This window comes from Megascapheus bottae, chromosome 17, assembly GCF_031878675.1.
Source record: "Megascapheus bottae isolate mThoBot1 chromosome 17, mThoBot2.hap1, whole genome shotgun sequence".
Classification (NCBI taxonomy): domain Eukaryota; kingdom Metazoa; phylum Chordata; class Mammalia; order Rodentia; family Geomyidae; genus Megascapheus; species Megascapheus bottae.
Window position 1 is genome coordinate 27953397 of NC_143525.1, and position 14123 is coordinate 27967519.

The following is a 14123-nucleotide window of genomic DNA, read 5'->3' on the forward strand; positions in this document are numbered from 1 at the left end:
TTGGAATTGCATCAATGCACTTGTACTCCTGGCTCTGTTCTGCATATCCAGACTGGACAGAGACTGGCAAGCCAGAAAAACAGCTTATGGTTGAGCAACTGAAATTCAGCCTCTCTTGACTCTTTGGCTGAAAGGCACAATAGAAGGGTGTGCTGTCATCATCCCTGGGGAACAGATGGCAGGTCTGGGCGACAGTACTCCAAAGGCAGCATTGCTCTCCATGGTTGCTTTAGGTTTTGGGTCTGAAGGGACTGCTTGGGACAGAGTGGAGAATGGGAGTCCTTGCAGCAAGCAGCCAAGCGGCCACACACAGTGACAACTGACCTGCTATGTCCTTCCTGGGAGCCTGCAGTCTTTTAGGCCATTCTTCTCCAGCTGCCAAGTGCTGCCAAGTCAAGGCATAACTCACACAGTACGCTGTGTGTGTGTAGCTGTTCATAGCCTGGAGCTTCTGGAGATTTTTGCTGAGGATACAATCACAGGCCTTTAAAGAAATGTATTTTTTATGTGTGTGTGCTTTATTTTCGGTTTTGGGCCTTACTGAAAATTAGCTGGGGTTGGGGAAGAACTTAGTATGAGAGGCATAACAATGAAGAGAAGGCAACTAACTGGTTTGGTTTTTATGCTGGTCCTGGGGCTTGAACTCAGGGTCTGGGAGCTGTCTCTGAGTTTTCTTGCACAAGGCTGGCTACTACAGACTGGCTTTTTGGTGGTTAATTGGAGATGAGTCTCATGGAAGTCCAGTACCTGTAATCCTAGCTACTCAGGAAGCTGAGATTGTGGTTCAAAGCCAGCCCAGATAGGAGAGTCCAAGAGACTCTAACCTCTAATTAACTACTAAAGGTCTGAAAGTGGTACTGTGGCTTGAAGTGATACTCTACCACTTTAAGTGATACTCTACCACTAGCGTTAAATGAAAGAGCTCAGGGACAGAGTCCAGGCCCTGGTTCAAGCCCCATGATCACACACACACACACACACACACACACACACACACACACACACACACACTTGTGGATTTTCCTGCCTGCCTGGCTTCAAGTTGAATTGTGGTCTCAGATCTCAGCCTCCTGAGAAGCTAGGATTACAGGAGTATGCCATCAGTGCCTGGCTACTCTGTGTGTGTGTGTGTGTGTGTGTGTGTGTATGTGTATACATGCATGTGCACTAGTACTAGGGCTTAGATTCAGGGCCTCATGCTCTCATGTGTTTTTTTCCTCTACTTAAGGATGAGGCTCTGTCACTTAAGACACAGCTTTACTGCAGGCTTTTTGTTGGTTATTTGGAGATGACTCACATGGATTTTCCTGCCAAGGCTGGCTTTGAACTGCGATCCTCAGATCTCAGCCTCCAGAACAGCTAGGATTACAGGCCACTGCATTGGCTTGTGCTAAAAATTTAAAAGCAGGGACTAGGAATGTGGCTTAGCGGTAGAGTGCTGGTATGTGTGAAGCCCTCGATTCTATTCCTCAGTATCACATAAACAAAAAAGCTAGAAGTGACACTGTGCTTCAAGTGGTAGATTGCTAGCCTTGAGCAAAAGCAGCTGAGTTCACACCCCAAGAGTGGGAGGGAAAAAAAAAAGTACATGCCAAGTATTAGGCTTGTAGTCTTAGCTACTGTGGAGGATGAAATCTGAAGCTTCTGGTTTGAAGCCAGCCTAGACAGCTAAAACCAAGAGACTCCTATCTCCAATTAACCAGCAAAGCGGCTCAAGTGTAGAACACCAGCCTTGATCCAAAAACCCAAGACAGAGTGAGGGGCTCCACACCCACACCTTGCACAAAAGACGCATGTTTAAAAATAAGGAGCAAAACCAAACCAACCCCACACCTGACTGTTACACTCTTGTGAGGACAGCCACAGATTTCCAGACTTACCTTTAGTATAGAATTGCAAGAATCAACATTAAGTTCAAAGCTGTGAATTCCAGCTAGTATCTCTATATGCTGAGCTTGAGACAGTGATGTAAGACTGTGAGCCAATTGCTGGAGTAGAGGGAGAAGGGCTCTACTGGAAATAACTGGGAAAATACTCCCTGTAATATCAAACCACATCAGTTGGTGTAGAAAGCAGGACCATGGATCCTTTGCTTTCATGAGTACACCGGCAGAGATGTTCTTTAGGAGCCCGGAGTGGAAGGAAGCTGTCACTCAACAGATCTCAAAGTAGGAAGTTTTCTTGCAAGACACAACCCAGGATGGTCCACCTTTGATTTTATGCAATGAAAACCACAGGTGAAACGTCCGCCTACAGGGTTTCTACAGATAGCTGGAGAAGTAGGAAGGTACTTCCTGAGCAAGTGAGGATGTGGAGAAGTGGGTTCTCACATCCTGTCAAGGGAAGCAAAACCACTTTGCAGTGTGCATTCAGGCAAGAGCTGGCAATATTGTCAATGTGCATGCCCTTTCATCAATGTAAGTAGGAATATACTATTTCAGGAGAGGATCCTGCAAAAAATGTGAACAGAAATAAGCACAGCATTTATAGAACGATTTTCACTGATGATAGGAAATCTGTCTGCATACTGACAGGAGGCTGGAAGTCTCAGTCTGTTCATGTTGCTATAATAAAATATCCCAAACTGGGTAATTCATAAATAAAGAAATTTGTCTTAGCAATAGGGGATTGGTCCCAAATCAGATTGTTGGCAGACTGAATGTCCAGTGAGGCCTGCTCAGTGCTTTCAAGATGTACCTCATTGCCAACTGGTTATTTGCCAGAGGCCAGGGGGCTGAACAGCTCTCACACCACACCACACCCTTTTTTTAGTACTGGAGCTTAAACTCAAGGCCTGATCATTTGATCATTTCCCCCAGCTTCCCTGACCCCCGCTTTAGGTACTGCCCCTGTAGCTTTTATGCTCAAGCAAGGCTGATGCTCTATCACTTGAGCCATAGCTTGACTTCTTGGTAGTTAATTGGAGATAAGGGTCTCACAGTTTCCTGTCGCTGCTGGCTCTGAATCACAATCTTCAGATCTCAGCCTCCTGAGTAGCTAGGATTACTGGCATAAGCAACCAGTGCCCGGCTTCCCACACTACATAGAAGGTCAATGGTTGCATCCACAGGGCCTTAGGACTGAATCACCTCTTAAAGCCATATCTCTTAATAAACACTGTCACATTAGCAATTAAGTTTCAAGATGTGAACTTTGGGAGGACACAACCTACAAAGTACAGTACTGGGGAAATCAATGGCTTAATAATCTGATCTGTAAAACAACATGCAGCCATAAAAAATAAAAATGTGTTAGAAGTGGTACTGTGGCTCAAGGAGTAGGGCAATAGCCTTCAGCTGAAGAGCTCAGGGACAGCACTCAGGCCTGGAATTCAAGCCCTACTTCCTACCAAAAAAAAAAAAAAAAAAGAAAAAGAAAAAGATAAAAAAAGTATGGGCAAGGGATATAGCTCAGAAGTAGAAAACTTGCCAAGTGTATGTGAGGTCTGGGTTCTACACACATGCAAAAAAGGAGATTTGTGGAGGAAAAACGTCGCCAAGACATATCATTAGTGAAGAAAAATACGCTTAATATTGAATTTTTGCAAAGTATTACTTTCCCCCCATATTCAGGAAATATAGGATAGTCAGATCTCTGTCTGTCTGAGGAATTTATTTGGGTATTAGTGTTCAAACTCATAACCTTGTATTTGCTAGGCAGTCACTCTTCCACTTGAATTATGCCCTTTGCCCTTTTTTGCTTGAGTTCATTTCCAAACAGGGTCTCTAATTTACGCCTAGACTTGCCTAGACTATGATTCTCCTACTTAGACTTGGCACAGAACCCACCTGAGTTATTGGGTTTGAACTGTGTTTGAACTGTGTTTAAACTGATTACTAGTTAGGTGCTCTACCGCTTGAGCCATGCCTTCAGCCCTTCACCCTACTTTTTATTGGTTGAGATGGTATCTCATGAATCATTTGCCCAGTCTGGCCTTGAACTCTAATCCCCTCCCAATCTCAGCATCTTAAGTAGTTAGGATTCTAGGTGTGGGTTACTAACACCCCCCAAAATAATTTTTTCTTTAAATGATAAACTAACAATATTGGTTGACAAAGTGTCAAGGATGGGGGCTGGGAGTTTGGCCTAGTGGTAGAGTGCTTGCCTATCATGCACAAAGACCCAGGTTTGATTCCTCAATACCACGTACATGGAAAAAAGTCAGAAGTGGTGCTGAGGCTCAAGTGGTAGAGCTCTAGCCTTGAGAAAATCAAAGTGCTCAGGCCCTGAGTTCAAGCCAAGGACTGGCAAAAAAAAAAAAGTGTCAAGGACGGTTGCTTCTAAGGTGTTGAGACTGGGAGATTTGGGGAAGGCAGGGGAAATCCAGGAAGGGAGCTGGTATACCCCGAAATGCCACATAGGAACTAACGAGGGTCATGCAAGTGGACTGACCTCAGAAAGCAGAATTTCACAACTCCTGGGATGAAAGGGGCTGGAATGAAAGCAGTAGAAGGCCTAGATTCTGGAGGGCCTGGCCAACGGGAGGGTGCCAAAGAAAAGAAGAGAGACCAGGAAGTACTGAAGCCAGTGGAGGAAGTGTGGAGTTAAAGGAGAATGTGAGGTGGGGCAGGAGAATAAGTGCAAAGGGAAAGGGAGCTTGGCCTGAAGTGCACTTGAAGAGAAGGTTCAGGAAGGTGTTGGGATGGAAGGTGAATGAAAAGGAAGGCCTGTGAAGCTGGAAGGGCTGCAGGCTTCTGGAAGTACGGACACTCAGGTTCACTTCTGCCAACTGAGGGCAAAAAGGAGCTGAGTTCTGAGGAACCGGAGGAGACACCAGGGCAGGGGAGAGGAACATGGGGAGCTGAGATTAGGATAGATAGAGAATATTTAATTTTATAGAGTATAAATTTATATAGACTAGGAGGCATAGAGTGTTATTCCCTGCCACCCTTTCATGGCAGGGAGTAAATAAGTGACTTTGTCTCAAGGCCTGAGTATTTCATTTCTACAATGAAGGGCTTTGACTAAAGTCCCCAAGCAAGTAAACCAACCACCACCAACCCTCTTGTTCCAATTCAGAATTTCCCCACTAGAGAGCAGGGGCCTTGCTGTGGTGCCTGGGCTGCAGAGGGAGGACGTACCAGGTACCCACAATCCCCAGATCCATCTTCTCTGTCCACCAGCCTCTCCTACTGACTCACTCCAGAAGCAACAGGAGTGCTGTGCAGAGGTGAAGGTGTGAGGCCTGAAATGTGCAAGACTTGAAGTCTGGGGGTCTCAAACTGAAGGAGTGGCTTGCTCCTGTCAATCTGGGTACAGTGTCTTGGTTCAAAGACTTACTTGACATGGTTCTCCCTAGACTTTTCCAGAGGCCAGAAGGTTTCTTCTGCCCAAGCAGTGGCCCAAGGGTTAATTTGCATAGCATCTGGGTGACAGTTCAGGTATTATTTGGAAGGGATGATGTACTTCATATGAGAGGTGTTCCTTCCTTCCTGTTGAGGCCTCACCCACTGGGACGGCAGAAACGGAGAACTGAGCCTGCTAATGAGAGCCACAGCTTTCAGACTCCTGTGGTATTGGTGGGCTCACCTGGAATTCAGGGAAAGGGGCTTCTACAGATTACAATCTAACCCCACACCAGGAATGCATATTTTAGCCAGGTATGGTGGCTCACACCTATAATCCTAGCTACTCAGGATGATGAGATCTGAGGATCATGGTTCAAAGCCAGCCCAGGCACTAAAGAACATGAGACTTTTATCTCCCATTAACCACTAGAAAATGGAAAGTGGGGCTGGAACTCAAGGATTAGGGTGGTAGCCTGGAGCTAAAGAGTTCAGGGACAATGCCCAGGCCCAGGGATAGTGCAGTAGCCTTGAGCTGAAGAGCTCAGAGACAGAGACCAGGCCCAGAGTTCAAGGTCCATGCCTCCCCCCTACCACCAAAAAAAAAAAAAAGAATGCCTATTTTAGCTGGTGCCAGTAGCTCACACCAATAATCCTAGCTACTCAGGAGGCTGAGATATAAGAATTGAGGTTTGAAACCATCCTGTGCAGTAAAGTCCATGAGACTTTTATCTAAAATGGTAGTGCAAGCCTTGAGTGAAAAAAGCTAAGGGTCAGTATATAGGCCCTGGGTTCAAGTCTCAGTACCAGCACAAATACTTCCCTTTCTCCCTCATAGCAACATGGCATCATAGTCTCAAGGTACATGTGTCCCTGGCTCAACTGTGAGCTGGTAGAGCCCCTGCGTCTCTTAGTGTTTCTGTTTAATAAGCATATTGGTGGTTGGAAGAAAAACTGTCTAAAGAAAAGATTTGCTTGAAAATTCTTTTCTGGACCAAATAAAGATTTGCAACCAAAACAAAGGGAAATAAACTAGATGCCAGAAACAAATTATCATCTATAATCTTAGACAAAATATTCTTTACTGAGATAGTTTCAATGTTCTCACTGACTTGCTTTAAAAACTAAAAATACGGTAATAAAATTCTTATTCCTGTCCTTTTTATCTTTAATGCCAGTACTAGGACTTGAAGTCAAGACCTTGAATCTCCCTTGACTTTTTTTTTTCTGCCAGTCCTGGGGCTTGAACTCAGGGCCTGGGCACTGTCTCTGAGCTTTTGCTCAAGGCTAGCACTCTACCACTTGAGCCACAGTGCCACTTCCTGATTTTTCTGTTTCTGTGGTACTGAGTTGAACCCAGGGCTTCATGCATGCTAGGCAAACACTTTACCACTAAGCCAAATTCCCAGACCCAGGTTTGCTTTTTTTGGGGGGGGGGGGTAATCAAGATTTGCACCCTACCACTTGAGCCATAGCTCCATTTCTGGCTTTGTGTGTGTATGTGGGCGGTGGGGGTCATGGGGCTTGAACTAGACCTGGGTGTTGTCCCTGAGCTCTTCAGCTCAAGGCTACTGCCCTACCCTTGAGCCAAGCCCCATTTCCCATTTTCTATAGGTTAATTGGAGATAAGAGTCTCAGGTCCTTTTGTGCCCGGGCTGGCTTTGAACCTTCATCCTCAGATCTCAGCCTCCTGAGTAGCTAGGATGACAGGTGTGAGCCACTGTGCCTGGCTTTTAAAGGAAAAGTTTCATAGACTTAACTGACAGGCTGGCTTCCAACATTGGTCCTTAGTTCTCAGCCTTCAAGTAGCTAGGACTACAGATAGGAGCTACCAATGCATTTCTATTTACTCTGTACACTTAAGCAGCCCATGTATAATTTAGTCTCATAAATTTTGATACTACTGGTATAATATAAGGAGCCCAAATGCTGGATTGAGATTAGCTATGTCAAGTGTCCTGGGGGATATGTCACATTAGTCCTGAGTCTGAATTTTTAGGTCTTAGCTACAAAATGCAGCCAAGCACACCTGCTTAATAGGAATTTTGATCCTATGAGATACAGTAAGAAATTATAATATATTCTGGGCCCAATAAATACTTAGTAACTGCTTTCTTGTTCCTCCCCACTCCCTTTCTTTGTGATACCTCCTTCCTCTGACATGTACAGATAGCATCATCTGACCCCAGACAGCCTCACAATGAAGGGCTGGTACCAGTAAGCCAGATGTTGCTGGCTCTGCCACCAAGGCCCAGGGCTACAAAGACAGACATCTGCTCTAATAAAGGAGCTTGCAGCCTCATAGCCAAACCTTGAGACCTGTTAAGAGTTAAGCAGGGCATGGTGAGGCTCTGCCAGGCACAGGCATGAGGTTGTATGTGGACAAATGCCCCCTTGCTATTTTTCCATGGGCTTGATAACTGCTGCAGTGTCTGCTGAGGCAGTAGCCCAGTCTCAGGGCCTTGTTTGGTGAGGAAGCCTGTGGAATGTGGCCTCTGTGGCAGCTGGCATTTCCTGCTCATTTTCCATGAGCACAAAGCCATCAGGCAGCCGGAAGCAGCCAGTCTCCTGCCGCTCTTTCACCTGGTGCCCTGGAAAATTGCTGTGCACTTTGCAAATACTTTTCTTGGCCCCGGAAGTGGAAGGAATTGGTTGAGAAGCTGTTCTTAATTTTTGAAAGATTATCCCAAACAGGAGGCACGGAAATGGTGCAAATTCCATTTGATTACAGAGCAGAAGTTACTAGAGCCCTCAGATTAAGTGAGAAATGTTCATGGAAGACAAAACATTTAACATTAGTGGTGTGTGTGTGTGTGTGTGTGTGTGTGTGTGTGTGTGTGTGTGTGTGTGTGTATGCTGGTTCTGGGTTCTAGCTTTTTCTGCTCAGGGCTGGTATTCTACCACAGCTCCACATTTGGCTTTTTAATGGTTAACTGAGGAGTCTCGCAGACTTTTCTGCCTGGGCTAGCTTCTAGGTTGAATCCTCAGGTCTCAGCCTTCTGAGTTGTTAGGATTACAGGCATGAGCCATCAGTGCCAGCTGTGTGTATGTGTGTGTGTGTAGATGAACTCAGGGCGTAGCACATCAGGTAGGCAAGTGTTCTGTTATGGAGTTATATTCTTAACCTTATACTAGTTTTTGTTGAATCCACTTAGCCTTGAACTTGTGCTCCTCCAGACTCAAGTTTCCTGAGTGCCAATATTAATAATCAAGCACCAACTGAACCCATCTCTACATTATTTTATTTCAACATGACTTGACATTACAAAAGTCTGATTCTAGCACTTGGGTTCTTTATATGACACCAGTAGTATCTAAATTTATACACTTCTGGAATCAACAACCTCAAAAGTGTTGACCTCTGAATGCAGAGAATCAAAAGGTTCCCAGAAAGTTCTACGCTTCTTTGAAAGGCAACTGAATCAATACTCCAGTACCGTCTGTCTGAAGATAACCTTGCTTAGTTTGGTGATGGTGTATGTGGTGGCACTGCAGGTCACAAAACAAAAACAAAACCCCCCAAACAAAACACATCAGAAAATGTGCAGGTATGAATTTTACCTCCCCACCACCATCAAAAAAAAAAAAGAATTTTACCCCTTCTAGGAGCAAATAGTGAATAATCAAGTCTGGACCAGATGCCATAGGCAAAGAAGCTTTTTGGAGAGAAGCCTCTGCCAACCCTTCTGATTTGCTTTCAAAGGAAACGTGTCCCATTTTCCACAACAGGCAGCCCAGCCTACAGCATGAGGAGGAGGAAGCTCTCTGTATGCAGGTTTATCCCAGAGTGTTACAGAAATAGCAGCTGCCAAGGCAAAGGGAAGACAGAATGGAGAATTTTAGAACTCTTGAGTAAGATGAATCTCACAATTATGTCCTAAAAAGGCAAAGACTAGATGCTCCAATGCTTACTGTTGCGGATGCAGCCGGCATACAGCAGCAGGATATGTAACCACTTGGCCATTGGATTAAAGTCAACCCAGGAGGACAAGCTGGCCACATGGGATTACAACACCATCCAGCTAGTTGGCCAGCCACAGCCTTTGGCCACAGCAATTGATAATGAACTTTTACCTCCCACTTCCCAGTGCTATGGCTTATGAAGACACATTCACAGCCTTCATAGCCCTAGGATGGTCCCCTTTTGTGGACGGCAAAAGCAGAGGCTTAAAGATCAATGATGCCCCATGGCCAAAATGCTAGAACCAGACCTGCAGCATAGAGCCTCTGTGGAAGTTTCCAATCAATCAGGCTTTCTTCATGGGCCGCTACTCACCAGACTCACTCCCCATGCCTGCTATGTCTTTAGGTGAGGAGGCAGAGAACTGGTGGGTAAGCAATCTCACTCAGCCCTTCCTTTCTGGGTAGGTTACTCAGACTTTTTCCTTTTCTCTCCCCCCCACTTTCTCTTCTTCTTTCTCCTCCTCCACATTTATCTCCTCCTCCTCCTTTTTCTCCTATTTTTCTTTCCCTTCCTCCTCCTCTTTCTTCTCCTCTTCCTCCTCCCGCTTCTCTTGTGCCAGTACTGGGGCTTGAACACAGAGCCTAGGCACTATCCTTCAGCATTTTTGTTCAGGACTAGCACTCTACCACTCTTCTTTTGGCTTTTTGCTCATTAATCTTATGGATTTGTCTGCCTGGGCTGGCTTTGAATACAATCCTCAGATCTCAGCCTCCTTAGTAGGTAGGATTCCAGGAGTGAGCTACTGATGCCTGGCTCAGTGTTTCTTTACTCATGAGACTGATTCCTGGCTGAGGGGGAGATGGTGACAAGGAATGGAAACTAGGTAAAGATCCCAAAGCCAAACGAATGGAAGTGCTGTAGCAGATTTTTCCACCGTTGAAAGAAACATCAAAACTTCCCCCAAAGTTTTTATTGCACAATGCCCACCCAGTTGTGAAGGAAACGGGATTAACTTACTGGGTCCAGGAGAGGAGTTACTTGGCAGCCACATGGGAAAGCAGGCTGAGATTGGAACAGGAAGGGTAGGGAGGAGAAAGTCAACAGTGTGGAAAGTCAGTGCAAGGAGAATTCCAAATCAGAAGCAGAACACTTTACACATTCAGAGAGGCTGCCACTGCAGCAGGCCAGGCCAGGGCAGGCCTGGTTCAGGACAGTCATGCTTCCTGGGTCTGGGTTGCTTCCTTCCCCTTCAGGAAGGGGGCACATTTCTACCTGCCCCTTCTTGAGGAAAAGGGCAGCTGCTTAGAGGGACAGTTCAAGGTTCATGGTGCTTGCTAACTCTTTCCTATAATCCCTGCTGTTTTCTGTCAGCAATAGGAAAAGTCATTCTAGCAAGTGGTATCCAGTAATGCTTTAATTAACTACAGTATTTTCATGCTCCAAGAAATCAATTCCAGATGGGCAAAATGAGAGCTATTTATATAAAAAGTAATCCTTATTTATTTTGCCAGTCCTGGGGCTTGAACTCAGGGCCTGAGCACTGTCCTTGGGATTTCTCAAGGCTAGAGCTCTACCACTGGGGCCACAACACCACTTCTGGCTTTTTTTTTATTTTTTATTTTTTTATGTATGTGGTAGGCAAGCATTCTACCACTAGGCCAGACTGCTGGTGCCAAAATAATCATTAGAAATTTAGATCTCTCGGGCCGGGAGTTTGGCCTAGTGGTAGAGTGCTTGCCTAGCATGCATGAAGACCAGGTTCGATTCCTCGGTTCCACATACATAGAAAAAAGCCGGAAGTGGTGCTGAGGCTCAAGTGGTAGAGCTCTAGCCTTGAGAAAGTCCAGGGACAGTGCTCAGGCCCTGAGCTCAAGCCCAGGACTGGCAAAAAAAAAAAAAAAAAAAAAAAGAAATTTAGATCTCTCAAAGGTGTAAAACTCTGATGGCCAAAAGGCTATTTGGATGGATATAGGATGGGATAGGAAACTTTCACATATAAAATGCAATGGTACTCAACATCTCCTGACTTTTCCTGAGTCTGTTTTTTGGAGGCTACTGATTCAATGATTCAATGGACCATTCTAAAGATTTTATTTTTAGAAATTTCTCCTGGAGTAGATGAGGACTGTGGAATACTTGCCTTCACCTCTAAGCAAGACAGTTATTTTGAGCATTCTCTTCCTTTGGAGAGGGAATTACATTTCTAGCTGTGTACTTCTGGCACTCACCTTCACATTCTGTACACAAGTAGGCTTACGGATCTAACAGTGTAACGTGTCCGCAGCAGGCAGTGGCCAGGCCTGTTCCCTCGCCCTCTGCCCAGCCCCTGCTGTCTCCAAGGCTTGTTCTGGTCTGATCTGCACTGATACCTCAGATGGGAGGAAAGTAGACATTGCTTCAAGGTGTTGGCCAAGTGCTTTGGGTGCTAGTGAATTGTTCCACCCGCGCGATTTTTTTTTTGTTTGCCTGTTTGTGACAGTACTAGGGCTAATTTAGCCTCAGGGCCTCATGTTCTCACTTGGCTTTTTTCACTCAAGGCTGGTATGTTACCATTTGAGCCATTCCTTCATCTCCAGAATTTTGGAGATTAATTGGAGATAAGAATTTCATAAATTATTCCTGCCCGGACTGGCTTTGCACTATGATCTTCAGATTTCAGCCTCCTGAGCAACTAGGATTAGAGTTGTGAGTCACCAATGTCCAGCCAAGACCCCAGTCTTTGGCATGGTCCTCATCACCAACACAAAATTTAAATAAAAGCTCCTAGTTTTCCAGAACAAGAAAAAAAAAAAAACTATAGGACTCCTTCAAGAAAGCAAATTTCTGTCTATTGCAATGGTTCTTAGCAAGAAGTAAACATTATACAACCAGTCCTCTGTAGGCAGGGGCTTTGTTATCTACAGATTCAACCAAAGGTGATTTAAAAAAAAAATACTTGGAAAAAAGCTTGGTGTACTGAATATATTATTTCCTAAATCATACAGTATAAGAATTATTTATTAGTATTTGCATTGTATTATGCATTGCAAATAGTCTAGACATGATTGAAAGTATATAGGAAAAAAGCAAAAAATGAAAAAGAAAAAAGTATGTAGAAAGGGCTGGGCATGGGTGGCTTGTGTCTCTAATTCTAACTACACAGGAGGCTGAGATCTTTTGGACCCAGACTGGGAAAATCTCAGAGATTTTCATTTCCAACTAACCAACAAAAAGTGGGAAGTAGAGGTGTAGCTGAAGTGGTAGAGTATCAGATAGTGCAGAAAAAGTCAACTGAGAGATGAGGCCCCAAGTTCAAGCCTCTGTACCAGCACGCACACATGTACACACACACACACACACAGCAATAGGAAGGTCAAGTGCAGTGACTTATACCATTAATCCTAGTTCACAAGACCTGTGATCCTAGCTATAAGGTAAGTGTAAGGGCCAGGAGTTTGGCCTAATGGTAGAGTGCTTGCCTAGCATACAAGAAGACCAGGGTTCCATTCCTCGGTACCACATACATAGAAAAGCCAGAAGTGGTGCTGTGGCTCAAGTGGTAGAATGCTAGCTTTGAGAAGCCTAAGGACAGCACTCAGGCCCCAAGTTCAGTCCCCAGGACTGGCAAAAAAAAAAAAAAAAAGAAAGAAAGAAAGGAAAAAAAGATTAGTGTAGATAGGAGAATCAAAGTCCAGAGGTTAGCCCCAGGCAAAAATTTGAGAACCTATTTAAAAAATAACTAAAGGGCTAGAGGTCTGACTCAAGTGCTAGCAAACACAACGTTCTGAGTTTAGACCAGAGCATTATTTAAAAAATATATACATATACAGGGAATGTGCTTAGATGACATGCAAACACAGTGCTATTTTATAAAGAATTTGAGCATGCAAAAGTTTTAGTATCCAGAGGGGGAGCCAGTCCTGTGTGGATACTAACAGACAACTATAATCACCTATAGAGCTTGTAAAAATGCACGACAGGCCCCACTGCAGCTGGACTGACTCGAAGTCTCTAGACATCTACATTATTTTCAAAGTGCCCCAGTGATTCTGATGTATCCCCCAGGTGAGGATCAGGCTCTGTCTCTACAGGATGCACACCCTGTGCAGTACGCATCAAGGAGACATTTAACATAACTCCTACTGACATCTGTTGGCTCCTTGGGGATTACTGACAATGTAATAAATCAAGAAAGCAACTTCCCTGGCTGTGACCACCAACTGGGAAAATCAGCAGTTTGACATCTCAATGCCATTATGGAGATGTCCAGAAAATAGCTCTTCATGAACAAGAAGCGTAGATCTGTAAACACTGAGTGACAAGAACCAGGCCTAGGAGTATCCCCTGGCTTTCCCAGCTCCCCCAGGTGGATGACAGGTGGCTGAATTGGCTTCACTGCTGGGAGACAGGTCCATAGCCCTTTCTCTGCAGTAGTGCCTGGCCATAGAACTTTCCCAGGGAGACAGGAAGACACAGAGAAGCCCCTCTGCTGAGCTGGGCTTCCAACCCCTTCCCCACCTGTCCAAGTGTGTCTTAGAGTCTTTTCCTAGTAGAGTTCAGCTAAAGATCATGCCTCTTTCACAATTGTTCTACTCTTGTGTTCTTGAATTTGAAATGCTCAATATTTGAGTCCTACTAAAACAAAGACAATATATGTTTATTTGGTTATTTGAAATAGGATAGGGAAGGGGAAAACAAGATGAGGGATGGGGTGGGGGAAGGGAAATGGGGACCAAGACAGGAGAAAGGGTATCAATGTTTGTGAAGTAATGCACCTTCTATCTGGTGAATATAATGTAACCCTTCTATTAATTATGATAAAAATATATGAAAAAAGAATAAAAAAACCAACAAACAAAAAAACAAGGACAAAGACTAGCTGGGAGCTGAAGAAACAAGGCTCTGGCGATGGGGATGTGTCTAAGCACCAGACCCAGAGGCTGAGGGAAAAGTTG